The following is a 27,376-nucleotide window of genomic DNA, read 5'->3' as shown; positions in this document are numbered from 1 at the left end:
TTCTTTTGGTGATTTTTTTCCCTGAGGGTGTTTTTGTAAAGGTCTAGTTCTTTTTTGTTTTGAAAATTATAAATCATTTTGATGCTAATTATAATGAAGACAATGCTGCCCTGTAAGCCAGAAGGTTTAAGTTCAAAAGTTATTTAAATATGACAACATTACAAGAAAAAAAAAAACCAATTCTTTGTATTCAATTTCCTAATGGGGTGCCATCAATAAGCTGAGATACAGCCCTGGAACTCAATCAGCCACACCTTCCCGCATCCTGTTGGCCTTATTCATTTAAAATGAGTTAATGAATCTGCCAGATCTGTGAATGACAGAGATCATGCTCAATTAATGCTGATTCTTTGTGTGTGTGGGAAACCTCTGTAGAGCACCTTTTCTTTCTTAGAGTAGGTAACCCAGTACAGTAGTTGTGAAACTGAATAATTAAAACTTTGGCTTCTCTTAGGAAGAGTTCCTAGTCATAGGTGTCCTATGGGAAAATTTACTTTTTTTAATGTCCTGTTCCTTATTGCTGCAAATTATCAGTATTTATAAAGTAACTGATTTTATACCACTTTTTTGTTACTGTGACCATGGCAGAACAATGTCTCCTAGACTATGTCTGTGTAAAGTTGTTAGAATGGTATCTTGTTCGTTTTAGTGATATGAAGATCACAGCTAGCAACTTACACATCAGAGTTTGCCAGTTCAAATTCAGCATGGCTGCAGCTGATTAGGAAATTGATATGATTATTCTTTGCTAGTCTGCCTTACTAATGGAATTATATATTGGCCAGTAAAATGGGCCTCCCAATTGCTGTTTCAGGAGATTTTAAAATCTTCAAGGAACATCAATTAGGAAAATAGCTCCAGAAAATATAGATAGATTTTAATTTTATTAAAATGGCAGTCTACATCATAATGATCTTTTCCTGAGACTGTCTTTACCAGAATCTGTGTGAAATAATTCATCTTTTTCTACAGAAAGCAGTGAAAGCAGTCTAGTCTCCTTGAAAAGAAAATCTCTTGGATGTTTAGGAAGGCAGACTTGGCCGTTATGCAGCATCCTGGCTTTTGTGGTGTAGTGTTGTGCGTTTGGAGTTAGTGTGAAAACATGGATTACACTAAGTGGAAGCAATGTCTTCTTGCCCAGCTCATTCTTAGAACTTAAACAACACAACAGCTTCTACTTTGGCAATTATGTTGTAGCACTAGAGCCTTTTACGTGGAAGAGAATGAGGGGTTGCCGTATGTCAAAGACAGCATTCATTAATACAGCATTAATGTGTTGCTCTTGCGTTGGAATCTGAAGGTCCTTAAGACTTCTTGGGTTTTGTTTTTAAACAAAACAATGTGAAAACATTCAAGGTTGAAATGTTGCATTTGAAGTTATGATAGTTAAATATATTCATATTACCAAGACTAGTATACTGGAAGTGGTTTCTTTTTGTGTTGTAAAGTTTTAATTTTATATAAGACAGTTACTTAAAGTGATTTTTAACCCTTAAAAAAGTGGAGATATATACATTTTTTAACAATGCCATGAAAACATTTTCTTTCTCCTGAGGAAAAGTGAATTTCTTATCAGAATTCAGACTGGCCCTGTAATTTAAATTAAAATACAATTTTAGAGAAACAAAAAGTAACTTAAAATTGACTCTGGATAGCATTGCAGGCTATTTACATCTCCATTTTATATATGTTTTATATATACACATATATATACGCACACATATATACACACACATTTTGTATATATTACATATATATTTTATGTATTACACTTATATATACACACACATTTTATATATATTATATATATTTTATTTATTTATTTATTTATTTATTTATCTATTTATCTATTTATTTTGAGATGGAGTTTCACTCTTGTTGCCCAGACTGGAGTGCAATGACGCAATCTCAGCTCACTGCAACCTCTGCCTCCTGGGTTCAAGCAATTCTCCTGCCTTAGCCTCCTGAGTAGCTGGGATTACAGTTGTGTGCCACCATGCCCAGCTAATTTTTATATTTTTAGTAAAGAGGGGGTTTCGCCATGTTGGCCAGGCTTGTCTCGAACTCCTGACCTCAGGTGATCCACTCTCCTCTGCCTCCCAAAGTGTTGGGATTACAAGTGTGAGCCACTGTGCCTGGCCTCCATTATATGTTGAATAATGTTTTTATTCTCTAAGCCAAAATCCCACCTAGATTGCATGGATGGATAACTACCTATTTATTCTATGTTTTGATTAATTTACCTAGAATGTAATTCCTGTCTGGTCTTACCTTTGTGCTGTAGAATCCCAATGGTGTCTTGTTTTAATACCCTCATCTGTGTTCCATAGTTATGGGCTGTTATTAAGAGAATCTAGAGAAGAATGAGAAATTGAACCCAGGGTTTTTATTGTAGAATTTTAAATTCCACTGTATTAATCTAGTTCTTAGGAATTAGGCCTTCTAGAAACAGGCCACTGGCTTCCTGGCCTTGTTGTGGTCTGGATCCTTCCAGGAAAACTCGTGAGGATAGCACATCTGTATTCGAGTTAATACAACTTCCATTCTCGCCCCTGTCCTAAGCACTGGGAATATTCATAATAGCTGTTGTGTATGGTTGTTAACAAAAAGTGATCACATCTTATAATCTCACTCGGCTCCAAAATTCACAACGCAGTTTCATCCTTACTGTTACTTTCATACATAACTGGGGGTTGTCTACTATAAGCCATGTTTTTGGTGCTGCCTTTCTTGAGTCAACTTAGCAGCAAATACATTTTACTACTGGCACCTCCTACCATGAGATAGCTGGAATTTGATTATGCCTCAAAGGTGTGACTTTTAAAATCTAAGTATTATAGAATTAGCATTTTACCGTATCTCTATTTGGTAACTCTGATTTGCTTTGTGCCTTTCTGATAAGTTCTGGAGCAATAAATAATGTTTGCCATTGGCAATGTTCTTTCCAAGATCCTTACATTTTTGCTTCTTTTCATCTTTAGTCAACAGTAGTTACTTATGTTTAGAAGATGAACTGTCTGTGACTTTAATCTTTAGCAACAATAATCTTTTGCAAAAACTCGTAGTAAAGATGTGAAGAAGCTAGAGAATTGATGTATTATTACTTTACAAGTCAGTGGTCCTTTGCATTGACGCTTCTTATCCTTGACGTTTATCATTGACGAGGGGTTCAGGATGCCCCCATCTCTGTTCTATGTTGTGCCTTCCTCTGGCCATGAAAGAGTTTGTGTGTTTTCATTGTAATCAATAAGGAATGAGATTCTGTGAATTCAGGCACTAATTTCAGAGAGCATTTTCCATACTTGTTTATTTTTTGAAAAATTCCAGTTATTATGGCTCATGCCATTCTTGCATTGCTATAAAGAAATACCTGAGACTGGGTAATTTATAAAGAAAAGAGGGTTAATTGGCTCACCGTTCTGTACAGGAAGCATGATGCTGGCATCTGCTTCTGGGGAGACCTTAGGAAACTTCCATTCATGGCAGAGTGTGGAGTCAGGGGAGCAGGAGCAAGATACCGAGTGGGGAGGTGCTACACATTTTTAAATGAATAGATCTCACGAGAACTCACTCACTGTCGCCAAGACAGTACCAAGGGGGGCTGGTACTAACCCATTCATGAGAAATCCTCCCCCGTGATCCAGTCACCTTCACCAGGCCCCACCTCCAACACTGGGAATGACATTTCAATATGAGATTTGGGCAAGGACAACATCCAAGCTCTGTCAGCTCAGGAGACTGGAGATTATGATGACCAATCAACATGCAGATGTAAGGAAAGATCCGACCTTTTGTTTTTTCCAGGCTGCCATTTATTGATCACTTCTGTGGCTCAGGCAGCGGACTGTGATTTCCAACAGATTGTTCCATGTACTCTTATTATTCCCATTTTACCAGTGAGGAAACCGAGGCTTGGTGATGTGAAGTGACTTTCCACTGTCATTTGGGCATCAAGCAGCAGAGGCAAAATCCCCGCCGATTCTGTCTGGCTCTGAAGTCCATTCCCCAAGCACGAATCCCTTACTCCCTACCACGTAATGGGTAATGTCGTGCCTTGGGGCTTGAGACTGCTGTCGTCTGGGAACAGTTCCTATTTTGACTAATGCTGTTGGGTCTCTTTCACAGTTGCTCAAGACCTGTTCATTATCTGTTTCAGATTTCAAGATTAATAATTAACCCGTAAGGGCTTTTCCCATTGTGTCAAGTTCAAACAAAATAAGCTGACAAACTCCATTATAAATTGAACATACGTAACAAACAGTGCAAGTCCCAACAAGAAATAACAGTTGATAGGTTTAGTGTTTTCTCCACTGAAGCCTGGGCCAGTGTCAGCAGTTAATGCCTTCTCAGAAATGTCATGGAAGGGAGAAGGTGGTGACATGGTAGCATGGCCAGGTTTACAACTTAAAAAGGAGGGCTGCGAAAGGCATAGGGGAGGGGCATTTATTTTTAATTGAATCCCAGAAGGAGCTATTGAAGTCTTTTCAATAATTAAATATGCCTATCATATTATAAATTATTTTTGAACAAATTGTTGCTTTGTCTTAAAGGTTTTTGGATGCACTGTGTTCATAACAAAACAAGACAAGAAACCCATGATTAGAAATTTTGGTCTGTGGTTGCTGATGTTTTTGTTTCCATTAGTGTGAAGAAACTGCTAATGAGGTATATTAAACTCCAAATCTAAGTATTGTTGTTGAACCTGTGTTCCTGTTCGCCCTACGCCTCCCTCCTCCGATAACATTTATTTAACACAGAGTGATATATTTGCTTCTTTCTCTGACTCATTTGTAGCAGGCCTGTGAAAAGGGATTTGAGGTGGGGAGGATATATACCATTATACTTCTCATGGCCCAGTTCTCTCTCCGTCTGTTTTTCTCTCTCTGTCTCTCTCTCATTGTTTCTCTCTCTCTCTCTCTGTTACACACACACACACAAACCCTCAGTTGGATCTGATCTGATCCATGCTTGGTGAGTAACAAGTACAGGAGCCAAGGATGACGTCTGTCAGGTTAGTGATTACCTTCTTCATGGTCTATTATGTGTGGTACTTTTATGGTTGATGGAAAGTTTTAGATGAGGGAAGACAGACAATTAGAGAGGGAAGAATACCAGATGAGAGTAGAGCTGGCCAGCCATGACACTGATATTTGGAAATGCCAATTAAGTAAACACCTTGATCACTTGATTATTACAAGTAGATGGAATCTGTAGGAGTAGAACTGAGCACATTTCATTAAGATTATTTCCCACGGTAGTCACCATGACACACTAACTCTTTCACAGGTTTTCAATAGACAGTTTAGAAAATCAGTTTTCATGATTAAGAAAGTTTAGAAAACACTAGGTTAAATAAAGTGAAATCCATTTCGTTACTGTTGGAGTTGGAGTGCCCAACTTTAGCCATAGAATGCATATTTCTTGGAGCACCTGGTAACATTCCTGTATTTCTACAGAAATATGCACAGTTATTGGAAGGCAGGGTGGTGGAGTGAAGTGGGCACTGCAGGTTTGGAAGGAAGCCCACCTGGGTTCTCATGACAGTCAAGCCACTCCATCCGCTCAGCTGTGGACAGGCCACTTACACAGAAATGGGTGTAAGAGTAAGTAATGTGCCCTCCCCCACCCAGGTGGCTGTGATGATTAGATTATCTAATGTACATAGAAACGTTTTTCAAATTATGAAGCACCCTGCAAATAGTAGTTATTATTATTACACCCTCTAATGTTTTTATTGCCATAATATATGTATCGTCACACACGGGCAATTGGTATTCCTTTTGAGCACTAGGATAACCTGTTAACTGTTCATCATAAAGAATTTCATTAAGTTGCACCCCTCCCTCTTCATAGCCCTCTGAGTTCATCGTATGGCACTTAACTCTGAGCATTATATTATATTTTTGGGGTCTCAAAACCCTAAAGTAAAACACAAAATTGGCCATTGTAACTGTTTTCAGGTGAACAGCTCAGTGGCATTAAGTACATTCCCACTGGCCGGGTGCGGTGGCTCATGCCTGTAATCCCAGCACTTTGGGAGGCCGAGGCGGGTGGATCACCTGAGATCAGGAGTTCGAAACCAGCCTGGCCAACATGGTGATACCTAAAATACAAAAATTAGCCGTGCGTTGTGGCAGGTGCCTGTAATCCCAGCTACTCAGGAGGCTGAGGCGGGAGAATCTCCTGAACCCAGGAGACGGAGATTGCAGTGAGCCGAGATCTCGCCATTGCACTCCAGCCTGGGTGACAGAGTGAGACTCCGTCTCAAAAGAAAGTACGTTCACACTGTTATGTGGCCATCACCGCCATCCATCTCCAGAACTCTTTTCATCTTGCAGAACCAAAACTGTGTACCCATTCACCAACAGCTTGCCATCCGCCTTTCTATTTCTGCCTCAATGAGTTTGACTGTTCTAGGTACGCCGCATTAGTGGAATCATACAGTATTTGTCCTCTTTTGTCTGGTTTATTCAATTAGCATAATGTTTTCAAGTATACCCTCTAATTTTATATAATGTGAAATTTTAATTGAGTTTTATTCATTTTCTTAATTTACTCACCCCTAGTGCCATTCTTTTACATAGCATGAAGTTGGAAGGGTGCATGTATCCCTAGAGCGTTCCTCTAGAACAGCCCTGAAGAGTTAGTAGCATGAGTTTAGGAGAAGGGATGTCAAGGATATGCCTTTGAGAAATGCAGATCAGAAATCCAGTCCAGGCCAGATGCAGTGGCTCATGCCCGTAATCCCAGCATTTTGGGAGGCCAAGGCGGGCGGATTATGAGGTCAGGAAATCAAGACCATCCTGGCTAACACGATGAAACCCCATCTCTACTAAAAATACAAAAAATTAGCTGGGCGTGGTGGCACATGCCTGTAGTAGTCCCAGCTACTCTGGAGGCTGAGGCAAGAGAATTGCTTGAACCCAGGAGGCAGAGGTTGCAGTGAGCTGAGATCGCACCACTGCACTCCAGCCTGGGTGACAGAGTGAGACTCTGTCTCAAAAAAAAAAAAAATTCCAGTCCAATCTCAAATTGAAACTAAAAGGACCCTGGACTCCCTTGATAAGAAGACTCATTTTGTTTCTTCTTCAGCCAGGGATTTGAAATAGAAGAGACACGAGTGTCAGCACCTAAGTATTATCTTTTTCTCTTGTGGATTATCTTGCAGATGATTCATGCATAAGCAGGAGTTTTAAAAATTATGTATTTTGTCATTTCTGCCTGTCTTAAAATGGTTGTTTTTGATTTGGGCCTCCGTTGGGGAAGTCCTCTGTCACTTTTAGGTGAAGATCATCCACTTCACATATAAATAGTCGAAAATTTGAAATTATCTGTTTTTGTTCATTTAAATAAAGTTTAAACCTTTTGAGGTGTGCATATTTTTTTTGGAATGAGTATTCTCTTCTATACCAGGATTTTAGGGTAAAAGTATATCCAAATACTCCTTATTACCCCCAGAAATAGAAATGTTTCCTTTCCCAAGGATTTCAATAGTATTCTGATTATACATTAAATAGTATACCAAAATGATCATACTATTTTCCTGAATAATCATCAAATCCAGGTTAAAAATTCAGAGTTGGCCGGGTGCGGTGGCTCACGCCTGTAATCCCAATACTTTGGGAGGCTGAGGCGGGCGGGTCACCTGAGGTCAGGAGTTCGAGACCAGTCTGCCCAACATGGCGAAAACCCGTCTCTAGTAAACATACAAAAAATTAGCCAGGAGTGGTGTTGTATGCCTGTAATCCTAGCTACTCAGGAGGCTGAGGCAGGAGAATCGCCTGAACTCGGGAGGCGGAGCTTGCAGTGAGCCAACATCGCTCCACTGCACTCCAGCCCAATCCGTCTCAAAAAACAAACAAACAAAAATAATCAGAGTCAAGAACCTGAGAATCCTAATGTGCATATTCTCAAAAGGTACGTGTATTCTTTACCTTTGTCCTGTTAAGGGCATCTATTGAATTGTAGAGACTCTCAGCTCTATTACCGTCCTATGGCAATTGGTATTCCTTTTGAGTACTAGGATAACCTGTTAACTGTTCATCATAAAGAATTTCATTAAGTTGCATGCCTCCCTCTTCATAGCCTCTGAGTTTATCGTATGGCACCTAACTTTTGAGCCTTAGATTACATTTTTGGGGTCCCCATCTCATGTCTTCATTGCTACCCACCCAAATAATCTTTAAGACCTTTTTTTTTTTTTTTTTTTTTTTGTGACGGAGGCTCACTCTGTCACCCAGGCTGGAATGCAGTGGCGTGATCTCGGCGCACTGCAAGCTCCGCCTCCTGGTTTCACGCCATTCTCCTGCCTCAGCCTCCTGAGTAGTTGGGACTACAGGCGCCTGCCACCACGCCCAACTAATTTTTTGTATTTTTAGTAGAGACGGGGTTTCACCGTGTTAGCCAGGATGGTCTCGATTTCCTGACCTCATGATCCGCCCGCCTTGGCCTCCCAAAGTGCTGGGATTGCAGGCGTAAGCCACCGCACCTGGCCCTTTAAGACACTTTAAGAAGTCTTAAACCTTCCTTGTCCTACCATGCTGTGTGGAATCGTGAACCATGCCATCCACAAGGTGGGTGCTAAGCATATGGTGACAGTGAATAGGGTTGAGTTGAATTGAGATGGAGGTCTGGAAGCCATAAATTGAAGGGAAATTTTTAGATGAAAACTAGCGTCAGGATCTTATTTACCTTTATGGAAAACCGAGCTGTGCTGGGTGGTGCAGCGCAGATGGCAGGCTGTTCCTGTGAGTGTGGGGACAGAGTGAGAGAAACAGAACCAAACAGGTGGCTCAAGAGCTGCCACCCTGGTGCCAACACGCGTTCAGGCCGTGTGCGGGGCCCCCTTCCCCATGCTTGTGCGAGTGAGGCAGCCGCAGAACCAGAAGGCTGATGTTATTTTGATCACCAAGCTCTATTTAGTGAATACACTTGATTAATTTCCCTCCTTCTTCTCATGGATGCTATTTTGAATGGAAAATCACTACTGGAAAAATAAATCTCTACATTAATGATGCCCACAATCATGTTTTTTCTCTTTACATACCATACCCAACGGCTCTCTTTTCTGTGAAGCCCAACATTTTTAAAGCCCTTACTAGGTGCTAAATTTTACTGAGGAAGAACCTGAAACCACAGAGAAATTAACTGATTTTCCCCAAGTTAACAGGTTACCCTGGTGCTCAAAATGGAATACCAATTGCTTACCCACTATGTATGTTCTTTGTTTTGACCCTTGAAAATTCAAACTCCCTGCTCTGTGGTGGAGAAGCAGAGTTAGAAAGGACTCCTAAGCCAACACTCTCAGCTTGCTTTCTCTCTAGATGGATATTTTCAGAAAGGGGTGTAGTTAGGGCTTGGAGGGGCTGAGTGCCTCCTGAGCCTTCTTGGGATTGGTTTGGTTTAAATGTGACTTGTCAGTTCTTACTAGCTGGGAGGAAATGCTCTGCCAGTATGATGCATTAGTCATGAGCAGGGAGTGGGAGGCTGTTGAACAATCATTCCAACCTCCCTCCCCACTGCTGGCCTTTCATGCTGAACTTTAAGCCCAGCTGCATTGGAATTGAGGACTTGCTGGGGACACCCCCCACCCTCACCATGCTGTGTGCTTGAAGTCTTGGCTTAGAGGTGGGAGAGGGGGATGCTTTCAGATCCAAGACTAGAGCAGAAATAACACCAACAGGGTAGCTTATGTACCCAGGACCTCCATAATTTATGTTTGTTGGGAGGGGAGGGAGGGTGGTTAAAAGTAGGGGCTGTTTCAAGAATCAGAAGCTGTGGTATAAACTACCACATTGTTCCTGGATATGTGTGTTTTCCAATCTGTAAATATATTTTAATGCAGTTTTCCATGTTGAAATAAAAGGTAGTCACCACTCTTGATGATGTTGGCTACCAAGAGACAAAAGCTTGGATGGTTGCAATTGTCTTGAAATATATGGAAAGGAAGACATTCTGCAAGACTTGCCGCTCTTCGCAGCAACCTCTTCATGCCCCGGAGACTGTGGCTACCTGGAACACCTGAGCTGACCTCCCTTCAGAGCACAGGACAGGTGGCCTTGTGGGATGGAAGAGAGTCTGTGAGGAGCACCTGTTGGATATTGCATTGTAGACATTCTGTGGGAATACATTTTATTCTCTTTCTTCCTTTGGCTAATATTGATGGCATTACTAGGCACTGGAGAAAAAGTCTGTTGTGTGGGGAATGATGGTTCATTTGATCTGTCAACTTGGTAGGTTGTGGTGCCTAGTCGTTTGGTCAAATACCAGTCTAGATGTCTAGATGTTGCTGTCAGTTATGTTTGGATGTAATTAACATCTACATCAGTAGGGGTTGAGTAAAGCAAATGACCCTTCATAACATTGGTAGGCCTCATCCAATCAGTCAAAGATCTTAAGACAGAAGACTGAGGTCCCCAAGAAGGAAGAAGTTCTGCCTCCAGATGCCCTTGGACTCAAATTGCAGCATCATTTTTTCCCTGGGTCTCCAACCCTACCTTGCAGATTTCAAACTTGGCAGCCCTCGCAAATGCATGAGCCAATTCTTTAAAGTAAATCTTGTCTGGGCACGGTGGCTCACACCTGTAATCCCAACACTTTGGGAGGCCCAGAAGGGCAAATCACTTGAGGTCAGTAGCTCAAGACCATCCTGGCCAACATGGCGAAACTCCGTCTCTACTACAAATACAAAAATTAGCTGCGCATGGTGGCAGGCGCCTGTAATCCCAGCACTTTGGGAGGCTGAGGTAGGTGGATCACCTGAGGTCAGGGCAGATCATTTCAGGTCAGGAGTTCGAGACCAGCCTGGCCAACATGGTGAAACCATGTCTCTACTAAAAATACAAAAATTAGCCAGGCGTGGTGGTGCGCACCTGTCATCCCAGCTACCTGGAGGGCTGAGGCATGAGAATCACTTGAACCCAGGAGGTGGAGGTTGCAGTGAGCTGAGATCACGTCGTTGCACTCCAGCCTGGGTAACAAAGTGAGACCTTGTCTTAAAAAAAAAAAAAAGTGCCAGGCACGGTGGCTCATGCCTGTAATCCCAGCACTTTGGGAGGCTGAGGCGGGTGGATCACCTGAGGCCAGGAGTTTGAGACCAGCCTAGCCAACATAGTGAAACTCCGTCTCTACTAAAAATACAAAAATGATCCTGGCCTGGTGGCGCATGCTTGTAATCCCAGCTACTCGGGAGGCTGAGGCATGAGAATCACTTGAACCCGGGAGGCAGAGGCTGCAGTGAGCCGAGATCGCATCACTGCACTCCAGCCTAGGCCACAGAGCAAGACTCTGTCTCAAAAAAAAAAAAAAAAAAAAAAAAAAAGGAAATTGAAAGCAAGGTGACCTGACCTGGCTGGATTAGAAGGGTAGGAATAGAAGAGACAAGATGTAGAAGATACTTCAGGGACCTTGGGGGAAGAACAAGGGGAAGAAGGACACAAGAGGAAAGAAAGAAATGAATATTCATGAAGCTCCGACTAAATACCAAGAAAAAGTGTGTTTACATACATTGCCTCACTTAATTCCCAGCACAAACCTGCAGGCAGGTATCCTGTTTTGCAGATGGAGAAAGTGATTCGTAGGGATATTAAGTGGCTGGCTTAAGGTCACAGATGCAGTGATTGGCAGGTTAGGATCAGGTCTCTCAGATCCTAAGCCTATGTTACATTTACCAATCACGCTGCCCTCATAAGGGTGAAAGGTTTTGACCCTAAGTGGTGGATCATCAGTAGGATAATCCCAGGAGGTGAGAAAGAGGGATTTGTGCTGAAGAAGGAGAGTCTGGAAGGAACTAGATGGAGCCATGTAGAAGGCTGTGGGCAGAACCTACAGTTGGGGCAAGAGGAATATCTGAGGGTTATACAGGCATGGAATTCGGCTGGGCACGGTGGCTCATGCCTGTAATTCCAGCACTTTGGGAGGCCAAGGCGGGCAGATCACCTGAGGTCAGGAGTTCAAGACCAGCCTGGCCAACATGGCAAAACTCTGTCTCAACTAAAAATACAAAAATTAGCCAGGTGTTGTAGCGCATGCCTGCAGTCCCAGCTACTCAGGAGGCTGAGGCAGGAGAATCACTTGAACCTGGGAGTGGAGGTTGCAGTGAGCCAAGATCACGCCATTGTGTTGTCGCCTGGGCGACAGAGCGAGACTCCATCTCAATAAATAAATAAATAAACAAATAAATAAATAAATAAAGGCATGGAGTTTGAGGGAAGGGTGTGTATTTTGGAGGGGGTGCAGATCAGCAGGATCAGATGCAGATGGGAGGTCATAGCCATATGAGTTCCTAAGGAGAGCTCCTTCCATCATCAGCAGTGACTTTCTGGATTGGAAGCTGGCCAGAGACAGGTTTCTGGAAGATTAAGCTTTTTTGTTGTTGTTGTTTTTTCTATCTATGAGGAGAAAAGTTTTGTATAACTTTTTTAAAAATAATTTTTCATTGCCTGTTATTGTTAGCCTTTATTCTTCCAGACTGTAGAACTGAAATTTCTTGGCTTCTTACCCTGGCTGTGTCTGAAATCACCCACACTGAGAAATGCAGTTATGGTTGGAAAGGTGTTTTTTTGTTTACTGCATCTTGGTGAATCACAATACACAGTATTGTCTTGACTTGTGGTGGGTGGAGATGAGCCCTTCTGTCTTATAATTTTCTTCTTCTACATATGGTGCAGTTTTATTAACTACTGGTGAAGGGATAATTTGTTATTATCGTTGTTGCAAAAGCACAGCTGAATTTAGTGGTCCCTAGTGAGCGCTAGTGCTATCACCAGATGATTTCAGAGGAGCCAGAGGATATCAGCACATGTCTCCTTAATGGTGATGTGCCACCTTCCTGAAGATTCTGGGAGATTTTGGCCCTCACACATGATGTGACTTCGTAATAAGGCTAAAATGTAGATAATATTTTGACTGTACAGATGGGGAAACTGAGGAAACACAGGTGGGGTTTGCTAGTTGCAAAAGCAGTCGCCATCAGCAGAAAACAGATCCTCTTTGGTAAAAAGCTATTCCACAATCTGTTGCTAATTTTTTTTTTTTTTTTTTGAGATAGAGTCTTGCTCTGTTACCGGGGCCGGAGTGCAGTGGGGCAACCTTGGCTCACTGCAACCTCTGCCTTCCGGGTTCAAGCGATTCTCCTGCCTCAGCCTCCAGAGTAGCTGGGATTACAGGCATGCGCCACCATTCCTGGATAATTTTTGTGTTTTTTTTTTCTTTTTTTTAGTAGAGATGAGGTTTCACCATGTTGGCCAGGCTGGTCTTGAACTCCTGACCTCAAGTGATCTGCCTGCTGTGGCCTCCCAAAGTGATAGAATTATAGGCGTGAGTCACCATGCCCAGCCAATGTTTGTTTTTTGAGCCTGAGTTCTCCACGAGTTGCCTTTCCTGATTTTTTTTGGTAGGTCCCAGATCGGCCCTGTATTTCCTTGAGCACTGGCCTTCAATATCAGATGAATGTGCAAGATGAATTCATCAGGGCATGAAAGGAAATTTCAAAATTTATGTTTCATCTTTTGCCTTTAGATTTCTGTTGGTTCAAATAAATTATGTGCTATATAAATACAGAAAATTGAAATGTGCATAATGTATTTGAACAGTACTTCATGTATATATACATTAAATAAATAGGCAGTGGTAGGCATACTCTTCGGGGTGGGCATGCTTAGAACTATTTTTTTGAATGGTGATGCCAATAAAACCATTTGCATCATAGTGCCCTGGACAGGAGTATACTCATTGATTCATAGAGGGCAAGCCTAGTGTCTGTTTCACTTGCCTTGTGTGTGGTCCCATAGATATTACTTGGCAGTGAATGTCAGGCTTTTAAAGCCTGTTGCTGTCATACTAGACACAGATTTGCTTTGTGATTTTATGTATTGGATTTCTGCATGGGGACTTTGATGTATCACTGTTTGAGAAACGTTCCCATGACTCCCCAGGAATTGCCTTTATATTAAAAGAGGCTGATTATCCTCTTATGATTTTTAGGGAGGGGAATATGGGCTCCGTTTGATTTTTGTTTTCTTCTACTTAACAAATCTGATTCACAATGACTTCATATGCTTTTTATTCTCTCCCAATTTGTCATTTGGCTAGGATGAACAGTAATTGTTGTACAGCCAAAATATCTTGCACCGGCTTTTAAATGAGCTTAGGTCACTTTTCTGGGGTCCAGCTCAGTGGTACTTTTGCCTTAATTGAATCACCTGTACTGAAAAAAGAATACCCAGTAGAGAAAAATCTCATGGTGGTTACCATTGTGATGCCCGTGGGTTTTGACTTGAGAAAGTTAAAGAAATATGGACTTCTTTCCAGGCGTAGGGAGCACAAAAACTTCCAGACCATCCACCTAACTTTAAAAAGAATGGGTGCTTAGGAGAGTTGGGCCGAGTCACTTGTGTCCCATAGTTAACCCATGTCTTTCTTGCCATCCCTCTGTGCCCATCACCATGTGCTCCACTCTCATCCTTTGCTGGTCTGGTCACTCACATAAACCAGGGCATTGCCTGAGATCTGCATGGTGTTGCAAAGCTATTGACTTCTTATTTTATACACTCACAGAAAAGTTAAATGATTGTTCTTAAATGCTACATGTGTTTAAGTGGCACTTGGGCATGCTTATTTATGCATTGCAGATATATTGCACTGTGATTTGTACAGCTTTGATCATTGCCTGCATCCAATGATCTTATTTAAATAATAAGAGTGAGTTCAAGGTGTGAGTCAACTGCATGGTGGGTTTCCTGCAGCCTGAGAATATTTTGGAGACTGAACCCAAATCTGATTTACTTTTTAACTTTATGATGCCAAGGCTGAGGCATCCTATTTTTATTTTTGCATTAAATTATTGAAGCTGTTAAATCCATTTATTATTACAGGTATTGATTTAGTCCATACAAAGTGTGGCTGAGATGATGTTTGAAACTTCTGGCCTCTCATGGATAATTAGAGGGTTTGGTTTTGTTTTTGTGTGTGTTTTAAGTTCCATAAATCTGCATTGGAATTGGCCATTATTTGTGTCTCCATTCCAATATCCTCCCTGATCTAAGTTTTTTGGGAGTTGCTATGCTCTGAATGTTGGTATAAATTCATATGTTGGAACCTAATACCTGAATGTGATAGTATCATGCGGTGGGGCCTTTAGGACATGATTAGGTCATGAGAGCTCTGCCCTCATAAATGGGATTCGTGCCCTTATGAAAGAGACTTGAAGGAGCCTGTTTGCCCTTTCTATCAGGAGAGGATGTATCAGGAAGGTGCCATCTGTGAGGAACAGGCCCTCATCAGATGCTGAATCTGCTGGCAACCTGAACTTGGACTTCCCAGCCCCTAGAACTGTGAGCAAGAAATTTCTGTTGTTTATAAATTACTCAGTCTAAGGTATTTTGTTATAGCAGCCCAAACATACTAAGGCAGGAAGGTTGTTTTTTTTGTTTGTTTGTTTTTGTTTTTTAACTGTATTGCTGTTCTAGTGGGTTCCAGTCCTTTGTTTTTGAGGTCCTTTGTGGAATGGACACCAAATTTCCAGTAAGATCACTGTGAGTGAATTGTGGCCTCTCAGGGATAAAATTTGAATCTGGTGCTTGATTATACCTCAGAGTGGAAGGTGTTATTGTCACCTTCCATTTCAGTTACCAAGCCAGGAACTTCAGAGAAGTCTATGCCTCCTTGTTCTTCCTCCTTCTTTCCTCAAAGGATGTATGTGGCCACCGAGTCCTGGTGATCCTACCTGTCATTCTCACTACTCCAAGGCACTCACTGTCCCCGTTGGGCCATCCCAACTTATTGATGGCTTGCAATAAGTCTTTCCCTTCTCTTCCAAGCTACCCAGGAGGGAAAACTATGTTTGATCATGTAACTCCCATAATAAAATCTCATCGTGTAATCCCATCAAATATAATCATGTTCAGTTCCTTTGTGTAGCATCCATAGCCCCAGCCCATCTTTTTAGCTTCATCATCTCCAGCTTTTTCCCATGCACTCGCCTCGCTGCAACATTGGGCTAATGATACTTTCATTCCTCAGAGTCTTTGCTTATACCCTTCTCTTTTACTGGAAATTTCTGTCCTTCTCTTTGTGTAAACTCTCTCCTATCCCTGTTCATTTCCTCTCATCCTCCTAAGCTAAGCCAAATCCTATTAACCTGTCAGGACCAGGTTCAACCGAGAGCCTCTCCTAGCAGAATTAGTCTATTTCTTCACATCCTTCACTATTAATAATGCCAGACTAGCTGTTACAGCCCTGTCTGAGTGGGTAGGTGCCCACTGTCTTCCCAGATTATATGCATCATAAAGAAATGGTCTATTTCCTCATTCCAAACATATAACAGGTGCCCAGTAAAATGTTGGTTGAGTTGAACTGAATGTGTGATCATCAGTAAAATTCTACATAGATACTCTGTCTTACCCAAACAATTCGTAAGCAGTTTTTAGATAGTCCTAAGCTTAGCTATTTAGAAGCCTATTTTTATATACTCTTTTTCATAATATGCTGTCATTTGTAAAATGCACCACTATTTTGCATACCACTAAGAAGCAGAGAAAATGGCACCACTAAACCCCAATACACCATTGTGATTGTAAGATGTATTCAATTTCAAAGATGTTAAGAGTCAAAAATAGTGTTTCTTAAAATCAGTGAAATAAAGAATTATGTTTTTACATGTTAGAGCTTGTAGTCTTAATTGTATAACTGTGAAACAACTTGAAATGATTTGCAAATAAAAACTTAAGGTCATTTTTTTTTTTTTCCATTTTAAAATGAGGAGTGACTAAAGGAGAATTTGGGACCAAGTGCCCAGGGAGTGACTTGGGACTCAAGGCTTTTTGACCATGGTTATGTCACTCTGTCTTGTGGTACCTCTGACAAAGTCCTCAAGTTTCAACCTCAGTTCTTCTCTTTCAAAAGAATCATCTGTATTTTGAAAATCTGTGGGAAGAATTTCTTTAAATAAATAAATGCACACACACACACAATTTGTTGAGACAGGATCTCTCTCTGTTGCCTAGGGTGGAGTACCATGGCACAGCCACAGCTCATTGCAGCCTTGATCTCCTGGGCTTAAGTGATCCTCCCGGGCAAGCCATCCCAGTAGCTGGGACTACAGGTGCATGCCACCACACCTGACTAATTTTGTTTTTTAATTGCTTGTACAGGTGATGTCTTACTGTGTTTCCCAGGCTGGTCTCGAACTTCTGAGCTCAAGTGATCTTCCTGTTTCGGCCTCCCAAAGTGCTAAGATTGCAGGCATGAGCCACCAAGCCCAGTCCTTTAAATATTTTTATTTTAAAGAAATAGACATGAGGTCTTACCATGTTGCCCAGACTGGTCTCGAACTCCTGGGCCCAAGTCGTCCTCCTGCCTCAGCCTCCCAACATGCTAGGATTACAGGCATGAGCCACTCACTGTGCCTGGACCCTTTAAATATTTTTTTAAATCATTAACTTTAAAATGCAATATTCTTTGCTGCACTGCGATGTTTATTTAGTCTTTGATTAAAATCCTTCTGTTAGGTTATGCTACCTAAACACATATCAAGGTTGATGATATTCATAATATCCCCGTAGCAATGGTGCAACACAGGATCCTATTACAATTTCACTTTTTACATATGGAAACTCTTATTTCCCAACTATCATACTTGCCCAATGCCTTTTAGTTATTAAATTAAGTTGCTGATCAATGATATACACACACTTACATACTTAATATTTCTAGATTCTCTTTCTTCCTCTCCACTTACAATGTCATAGCCTTAAAAGCTTTCTCATTATCTGGAAGATTGAACTCTCTCTTTTATTTTAATTAATTAATTAATTAATTAATTTGTTGAGACGGAATCTCACTCTGTGCCCAGGCTGGAGTGCAATGGTGTGACCTTCACTCACTGCAGCCTCCACCTCCTGGGTTCAAGCGATTCTCCTGCCTCAGCCTCCCGAGTAGCTGAGATTACAGGTGTGGGCCACCACACTCAGCTAATTTTTGTATTTTTAGTAGAGACAGGGTTTCACCATGTTGGACAGGCTGGACTCTTAACTCCTGACCTCAAGTTATCCACCCATCTTGGCCCCCCAAAGTGCTGGGATTACAGATGTGAGCCACCACGCCTGGCGTGAAATCTCTCTTTAACCATGTTCTGTTAAAAGAATTTCATGCCGTCAACACAAGTGCAACAGCAGCAGAGACAGCCCCAAGGTGAAAGCAGCAAGTCCATGGGGGGAGTGATTCTTTTTGGATGGGCCCTTTAGGCTCAAAGCATCCAGGGACAACAAGGCAGATTTTCACACCCCATCCCCGTGACCTTTCCAGCAGGGCTTGGGATTATCTTCTCTGTTGTCTGGATGCAGGCAGTCCCAGCCCTTGTTGCCAACAGGCTTAGTTGCCACCCTGGCCTCTTGAGTTCATGGCCTCACCGCCCCCCCACAAGCTCTTCCCTGATTCCAGAGTGGCCACACCCCTCTGTGTGCGAAGACAGCTCTGGGTTGGGAGTTGGCTTTGGGGGGTGGCTTGGGGAATGAAATCATAGCTGATGACCACATCCTGTTCTGCTTCCTGATGAAGGAAGGGGACCTCTTGATATCCTGACTGTATTTTTGGCTGAAAGACTTTCCTCTTGGCTGCATGGTAAGGGAACAGGTTAGGGGAAGCCAGGCTGTAGGGGTCAGAGGCCATCAGGGAAATTGCAGGTTGCACTTTCGTGCTTTTGGGTCACTGGGGCAGGTCTGGAGAATGTCTTGGAGGTAGACAGAAGCTGCTGAGTCTGAGAGTCCCTTGCGGTGCCTTTTTCCCTGACTTCCCATGTTGGGCCATGTCCCTTGGAATGGAGACTCCCTTGTCTCCAGGCTGGCTCAAGGCTGAACTTCAGGCTTGGAAAACAGAGAATTAGAACCAAATTCCTCACTTTGGGAAGCCAAAGTGGGCTGATCACTTGAGGTCAGGAGTTCAAGACCAGCCTGGCTAACTTGGTGAAACCCCATCACTACTAAAAAAAATACAAAAAAAAATTAGCCGGGTGTGGTGGCACATGCCTGTAGTCCCAGCTACTTGGGAGGTTGAGGCAAGAGAATCACTTGAACTTGAGAGGTGGAGGTTGCGGTGAGCCAAGATCGCACCACTGCACTCCAGCCTGGGTGACAGAGCGAGACTCCATCTCAAAAAAATAAAAAATAAAAAAATTCCTTTCCTGGAACTTCAGTCTTTGACAGTGAAAGAGGAGCTCTGTTTACCCTCCACCCACCCTGCTGTGTGTCCTAGGAAGTGTGGCTTCCTCCTGTGCCTGCTGCAGCTTCTATAACTTACATGGGAGTGGGAGGCAGCTCTGTCCAAGGGAAGAGACCTAAGGGTGGCTCAATTTTGGAAAATGAGTTGTTGGATAAAGTGATTTGATTTTGACATCTCTTCTAAACCAAGGTGTTGATATGTTCTTGAGGCGATTATTTTGGTGTGCGGTTTAAGGATTATTACTCTCTTATGTTTCATAGGAGGTATGAAAACACTGAGAATGAATACTGTCCTCTCCCACTGTCTTCTTGCACGAGCTTAGATTACCTAGTTCTCTCACAGGGAACACCCTGTACGTTAAGCCACAGTGTGGTGAAATAGCAAAGGACAGATCTAAGCATTAGAAGTTAATGACATTCAGCTCCATTTCTATTTTCTTTGGGGATCAAATGTTCTACCCTGCCTTACGATGTAAGCGTGCTTTTTTGATGTGACTGAAACTTGGAATTTAGGAGCCAAGAGCGAGCCCAAAGCTGTGTTCTAGCATTCCATGGAAACTACTCTTGGAGTGTTGGGTGGAATTCCCAAGTGTTCAGTAGCTTTGCGGCTTTAAGAAATGGGAAAAGGGGATGGGCGCGGTGACTCATGCCTGTAATCTCAGCACTTTGGGAAGCCGAGGAGGGTGGATCACCTGAGGTCAGGAGTTTGAGACCAGCCTGACCAATATGATGAAACTCCGTTTCTACTAAAAATACAAAAATTAACTGGGCATGATGTGCGCTTGTAGTCCCAACTACTTGGGAGGCTGAGGCAGGAGAATTGCTTGAATCCCGGAGGCAGAGGTTGCAGTGAGCAGAGATCATGCCACTGCACTCCAGCCTGGGTGACAGAGCAACATTTCATCTCAAAAAAAATAAATAAATAAATAAAAAGGGAAAGAAAAGAAAGAAAGAAAGAAATGGGAAAAGAGATGCTGCTTGGATTTTGGAGAAAGCACATGATTCTCATGGTGTGTCCTGAGAAAGTTATTACATCCATTTCAGCGAGCTGGGGCCTCATTTGAACCATTCCTAGAGTCAGGCTGTATGAATATTTGGGAGATTTGGACACTGGCCATGTAACACAGCCCTTGGGGGTCTGGTGGCTTCTAAACCCTGTTGGGAGGAAGCTTTGCAGGAAGTGATGTGGTGTCAGTGTTGCAGTATGTTGGCAGCTGTCAGTCAAAGGTGTAGTTGCAAGGTGATAAACACCAAGAACTTAGGGGAAGTCTAAAGAGCACTTTGGCCTGATGCCATGAACACAGTGCCAGCCAGATAGTAAGCTTTCCATAAATGGTAGCTCGCCCTAAGTTGACATACATAGTAACTTCACTTTGAAATGTACCGACTTTACTTCTAAGAAATATGGTAATGTCTGTCCTGGCTGAACCTGTTGATTAAGTATTGTCAAAGATTTACCGCTCTAAAATTAAAGTTATGATTTTAGATAGTTCCCAACTTGTGGTTGACTTAAACATATTGATTGTATGAATCTGTTTTCTTGCTTAGTTTATTTAGGATATATTTGGATACATTAGGAAGTAACATTGCCCAAAACTAGGGCAGTCTGTGGATATGGAAAGTTCTGGGGACTTTTTAATAATTTTCTGATTTGGGTGTCTTTTTATACCTGCCTTTGAAATATGGTGGGGCTAAAACTATTTCATTCATGCTTTATGGAGTAGGAACTTGGGGCCCTTATCATGGCTCATTCATCTGTTCGGAGGGATTGGTTTTTCACTGGGAGTCCTGGCCCTGCCCCAGGGCCGTCAGTGGGAAGGTAGGAAGCTGTGTGCATGAATCCTTATTGCTATCTCAGCTTTCACAGAAGCCAGCCAGACACACCCTTGGTGAAACAGTGGCTTTACACCAGATGGGGTGTGGTCATCTGTCAGCATGTCCCAGCTACAATCAGCTGTGAGCCAGAGAGTCCATCTCAAGGTCACCCCCGCTCAGTCATGCTTCTGCACTCCGTGGAGGGCAGGCAGTGCTCAAGAAGAATTTCCTGGAAGGAACACTGTCTGTCCACTCTGCAGCAGTATCCTGCGTCTTCAAGACGGCTGCTTGCTGCTGAATTGCGGTTTTAAAAAAAATAATTTTCAAGACAAGAAACATTCCTATGAAATTTGTCACTGAGCCTCCATGGAAGGATGAGGTCTAGAGCATTGCTCATCATGTCACAGTGGCCTCAGAGGAACACCAGTGGAGATGCCTGTTGGATCCGAGTACCAAGAACCAAGAACTTTTGTGCTTCCTTTGAGCCATCGATTTGGACATTGTGAATTTTACAACTGCCATGTTTTTCCTATTTGACTTGGCTGTTATAAAGCTTGCTGTTAAATGGAGCTAGGTGTGTAGCTCAACAGGATATGCATGGTTACCCTCATTCCTCCTATTACTTTTTAAATTGTGTATCCTTAGAAGTCATTCCCAAGTTTTTTCTTAAGTAACAGTTTAAAAAGTGATGAAACTTCTTTAATTTCTGAGCCACTTAAAATTTTCTAATGTGCTAGATCCATCCATCTACATCCATCCATCTGCCCATCTACCATCCATCTATCCACCTACCACCCATCAATTATCCATTCACCATCCACTATCCCTCTATCCATCCATCCACCCATCTACCATTCATCCATATCTCTATCTCCATCCACCACCCATCCATCCATCTACCATTCATCCATATATCTATTATCCATCACCGTCTGTCCATCTATCCATCCATCCATCCATCCATCCATCCATCCATCCACTTATCCGTCCATTCATCTACCCATCTACCATCCACCTATTTATCTGTCAGTACTGATTTGGGGTCTAAGTATGACTGTTAAAAGCTAAAGGCTGTTGGTGCTTATTGCATATGAAATACATGTTTAGGATTTTGATCCAAGACCTCTGCCCCCACTGTTTAAGCTCAATGTAAAGGAAAACCTCCTGATTGTCATTAAACTACTGGTTATGGAAAATTTGGGGACACTAAATCGTAGTAAACACAGTAAGAATTTCCATACTTACATAAATTTTATAGTTTATAGTGTTACATGTTGATTATCTAATTTCTTTCCTATAAGAAAAGATATTAGAGGTAAGTATTGATAAGGCAAATAATATTTACGTCCTCATTTTTTCTGATGGTTTTCAGAATGGGTAATTTACTATCCAAAAGTCACTTTATTTATGAAGTAATAGCACCTGGTAATTGAACCTGGGTATTTTGAGGGCAAATACAATACAGTATCCTTTTCTCTGCACACTGATGCCTGGAACTTGCAAGGACTTAAAAATGACAGAATTTCCCTTATGAGTGTGTTTTTTTGTCATTGTTTTTTTTTTTTTTTTTTTTTTTGAGTTAGGGTCTCACTTTGTTGCCCAGGCTATAACCTCAAACTCCTGGGCTCAAGGGATCCTCTGACCTCAGCCTCCCAAGTAGCTGGGAGTACACATACGCCACCACACCCAGCTAATTTTTTTTATTTTTTGTAGAGGTGGGTGTCTCACTGTTTTGCCCAGGCTGGTCTTGAACTCCTGTCCTCAAGCCATCCTCCCACCTCAACCTCCCAAAGCACTACGGTTACAGGCATGAGCCACTGTGTCTGTCCCCTGCCCCCCCACCCCCAAGTGTCTTTGACACTTTGAAGGTGAAAAAGAAAGTTCTGGTTTGGCAGACATTTTTGGAAAAGCCAAGGATTAAATGCTGTGGACACAGTATTTCTGACACCGTATTTTCATCTTAAATAATATTACAGGAGTGGAGCAGTGGGACTTCTCAGCCCCATCAATTTTTGCGGGTATTTGAAGCCTGAAATTAGTTTTGGTAATACTTCCAGTACACACATTTTCCTGTGAAAACTGGTTATTTGACACATGACACAGAAATTGGCCATATGAATTGAGGATTGTATTAGTCCATTTTCATCCTGCTGATAAACACATACCCCAGACTGGGCAATTTACAAAAGAAAGAGGTTTAATTGGACTCACAGTTCCACGTGGCTGGGGATGCCTCACAATCAAGGAGGAAGGCAGGGAGGAGAAAGTCACATCTTACCTGGATGGCCGTAGGCAAAGAGAGAGCTCGTGCAGGGAAACTCCTCTTTTTAAAACCATCAGCTCTCATGAGACTCACTCACCAATTGGGAGAACAGCACAAGAAAGACCCACCTCCATGATTCAACTATGTTTCACTGGGTCCCTCCCATGACATGTGGGAATGTGGGAGTTACAATTCAAGATGAGATTTGGGTGGGGACACTGCCAAACCATATCAAGGATGCCTCAGAGTGAGACTGAAAAACTTGGTAATTTCAGCATTCGCTTCCCTAGGAGTCATCTTAACGTAATGTAAGCAGGCCTACTGGTACTGCTGGATTTCATCAGTATGGCTGTGCGTGTGTGTGTGTGTGCACGCGTGTGTGTCTGTGTGTGTCTGTGTGTCTGTGTGAGCTGTAGCCAATTGAGTAGACCACATGCATCTTCTAGCTGGATTAGTTAATTCTCCTTGTTCCACAGCAAATTTAAGGTGACTGATGTCATTCAATTTATAACATATGATTCAGTTTCAATGAATTAGGTATCATTTTGCTAAGGAAGCCTGCATAATACTGGCCCATTCTGTAGCACATTCTTTATGGTTTAAACATTTTAAATAGTAGTGGAAATAATAGCTAATGTTTATTGAGAACCGATCCTGAGATAGGGTAACATTTATTGAGAAACGATAATGGGATAGGCACGAGTCAAATTCTGTAACATAGATGATCTCATTTAATGCTCATGACAACCCAATGATTTAGGAATCTTATCATCCCCACCTGTTAGAGGGATAGGACATTTAGAGTTTGCCCCAAGTCACGCTGAAAGTAAAGATTTGACTTGCAAAGCCAAGATATGACCGGATGCGTGCAGCCCGACTCCCAGCTTGGACTCCCAACACTGAGCTTGGTACGTAGCTGTCTCCCAGTGAAACTGAGTTCTTTGCAGCTCTTGGAGAAAACCCAGAGTACTGATAGTTCCCAAATTGCCATGGTGGCATCCATTCACAAGGCCATGATACAATTAACCTGCTGTAAGGGAAATGGATACGTACTTGTTGGCACATTGTGACCTTAGCATATCTGCTGATTGTGGAGCTCTTCATTAGTCCATGTCGTGGATCAGTTCCGCAACCAGGGTCAGAGGCAAATTTTTTCCCCACCAAAATCAGAAAGAAGTTATACCAAATCGACTCCGTTTTGCTTTCCTTCGTGTTTTTCAAATAATGCCCTTTCTCTCTGTATAGTTTTTGTTTGTTTATTTATTTATATTTTTTTTGTTCAGGGACTAGAAGAATATAGATAGAGAAAAAATTTTATTCTATCTGAACACGTAATTTTTTTAAAGTATAGAAAATGCATTATCAGCCTCCGTTGTGCAGGTGGAAGGACAGCCGCCTGCCAGCCTCCTTTGCCAGGAAGAATCCAGCCTTGCAAATTATTGGCAGCTGGCACCGTAATGAGTCCATTTCAGCATAAATGGGCTATTGCTTATTAATTTCTGCCAGTTCCTAAGCAATTCAGGAACTGCTTTGGAAATTCGGAAATTTGCAGAGAGCCGTTTAAGGAGGATGCCCAGGGAAAGGGAGCCAACCGGGTAGCAATGGGGGAATTGTGGAAAGGGAATATATTGTGGGGTAATAATGGGGTATTGCTGAGAACTCGTGCTCCTTTCCCTGCAAGCATGAGTCACTAACTTCATGGTTAAATAGCATATTTTCCAAGATAAGGAAGAACTGTCTTTGCTTATTGTTCCATTCTGGATAGACGTATGTATTTATTTACTGCCTGTATGTGGCTCCTTTCCACAAAATAGGCAGTTTTCTTCATATTCCTGCTCAAAGTATTTGTCATCTCAGGTTCCCACCTGCTGAAACCACCAGCAGCGGGCAGCCCCAGGGGAATGTCTGGGAAGAAAGTACCAAAATGAAGCCACCCAAAGAGGCCCTTCAGGCCTTTCTTTTGCTTGCCTTAGTATTTGTAATTTCACCTCTACCAGCAGGCTTTAAAAAGATGAAGGAAATAAAACAACCCCATTAACCCCACGTGTTCCTGGAGCTCTTGTCCATTGATTTTCCATGTTAAATTGCAGTTTGGATCTTTTACCTAAATTTTTTCCTGTGCATATTCTTCATGCATTTTCTCTGAATTTGATGTTTGCCTTCGTAAGAAAACGTGTATACAATGGAAAGTTCTATGTAAGTGATTTGGGCTTCTGTTTTACTCTCTTTCAGCATTTTCTTCAATGTTTGTTATAAATACAGCACTACTTTGAGAATAACTGAGGGTTGCTGGTTTCCTTTCATTTCTGTTTCTTGAGACTCTGAAGATTGAGTGGGACATGGGAATCATTCTGTAGTAACCTGTTTCTGTTGTCCAACACCTTAATATACACAGATAGGTTAAAATAATAAGATAACTTAGTCTGTAGGGCTATGTATTACCCTAAATGTAAATAGGCTGGTGTGTATTTATTTATTTATCTGATTTAAGCCTGTCATTTTATGGCTGTATCCAAATGTTGCATCGTTTGATTTGGGATGTCATATTGTTACAGGAAAGAGGTCCCGATCCAGACTCTAAGAGAGGGTTCTTGGATCTCGCACAGGAAAGAATTCAGGGAGAGTCTATAAAGTGAAAGCAAGTTTATTAAGAAAGTGAAGGAATAAAAGAATGGCTACTCCATAGACAGAGCAGCCCCGAGGGTTGCTGGTTGCCCATTTTCATGGTTATTTCTTGATGATATGCTAAACGGGGTGGATTATTCATGCCTCCCAGGCTGGAGTGCAAAGGTGTGATCTTGGCTCACTGCAACCTCCACCTCCTGGGTTCCAGCGATTCTCCCGCCACAGCCTCCTGAGTATCTGGGATTACAAGCACCTACCATCATGCCTGGGTAATTTTTGTATTTTAGTAAAGATGGGGTTTCACCATGTTGGCCAGGCTGGTCTTGAACTCCTGACCTCAGGTGATCCGCCTGCCTTGGCCTCCCAAAGTGCTGGGATTACAGGCGTGAGCCACCACACCCAGCCCATGCCTCCCCTTTCTAGACCATATAAGGTAATTTCCTGACCTTGCCATGGCATTGTAAACTATCATGGTGCTGGTGGGAGTGTAGCAGTGAGGATGACCAGAGGTCACTCTTGTCACGATCTTGGTTTTGGTGGGTTTTAGCGGACTTCTTTACTGCTATCTGTTTTATCAGCAAAGTCTTTATGACCTGTATCTTGTGCTGACCTCCTGCCTCATCCTGTGAGTTAGAATGCCTTAAGCATCTGGGAATGCAGACCAGTAGGTTTCAGCCTCATTTTACCCAGCTCCTATTTAAGATGGAGTTGCTGTGGTTCAAACGTCTCTGACAGTATTTCACAAAAAGTTGATGTCATGGAATTGATGAAATGGGTTTGACAGAAAATGCCCATTTCCTTCCTTCTGCCTCATCATTTTCTTTCTGTTTTTCTATCTCCTCTGACCTGCTCCTCTCCAGGTTTTTGGCGCATTCTCACAGACTTAGATGAAACTGTGATGGCCACCGCAGGGGGCAGGTGCTGACATCGTCCCCAGCCCTGTGGCTGTTCATCCGGACATCATTTCCAACCTCAATATCTAAATGCCACAGTGCTCTTGGAGCAAGTTGGGCTGGGGACCACTGTTGCCTTTTAAGGTAGGTTTGCATATGTATATTTGAGCCTATATGTTTGTATGAATTAATGGAAATGCTTCAAAGGTGGTGGGACAGATACGTTTTACTATCATTGTTGTGTGTAGCTCGTGGGAAAAAGAATTTGGAATCACTTCCTTGGATTAGGGTTACACCTATCTGACAATTCGAAAGCATTAGCGTTAAAACAAAACAGAAAAGACAAAGTAGGTGCCTATGAAATCCTTTCTCCGCTGTGAATTGCCCTCAGGATCTCGTAAATTTATCCCCGGGCTTCACCATCTTTATATCGGATTATGTTTGAAAAAGGCAAACCCGAGCTTCAAAATCTGACTTGAAAACAATGATATGTTTTGTTTCTGCTTTGGATAATCTTTGAAAAGTAAAAATAAACACAGTCAAAATAATAATCTTTTCAAAATCAA

General features: G+C 42.2%; 1 protein-coding gene across 4 annotated transcripts in view; it reads left to right on the top strand.

The window, feature by feature from the left end:
- The window catches only part of TIAM1 (TIAM Rac1 associated GEF 1), a 222,193-nt gene that overhangs the window by 36,008 nt on the left and 158,809 nt on the right, over positions 1-27,376 (top strand). For 3 of the 4 annotated variants that reach the window (XM_009451179.5, XM_063803682.1, XM_016938459.4), the window contains exon 2: positions 26,778-26,954. The exons of the other annotated variant lie outside the window; for it this stretch is intronic. The gene's annotated coding sequence lies outside the window, so the exon portion shown is untranslated. The remainder of the gene's footprint in view (positions 1-26,777; positions 26,955-27,376) is intronic. 4 annotated transcript variants of the gene reach the window in all.

The sequence above is a fragment of the Pan troglodytes genome, chromosome 22 (assembly GCF_028858775.2).
Source record: "Pan troglodytes isolate AG18354 chromosome 22, NHGRI_mPanTro3-v2.0_pri, whole genome shotgun sequence".
Taxonomy (NCBI): domain Eukaryota; kingdom Metazoa; phylum Chordata; class Mammalia; order Primates; family Hominidae; genus Pan; species Pan troglodytes.
The sequence above is the reverse complement of the archived record's forward strand: the minus strand, read 5'-3'. Positions and strand labels throughout refer to the sequence as shown.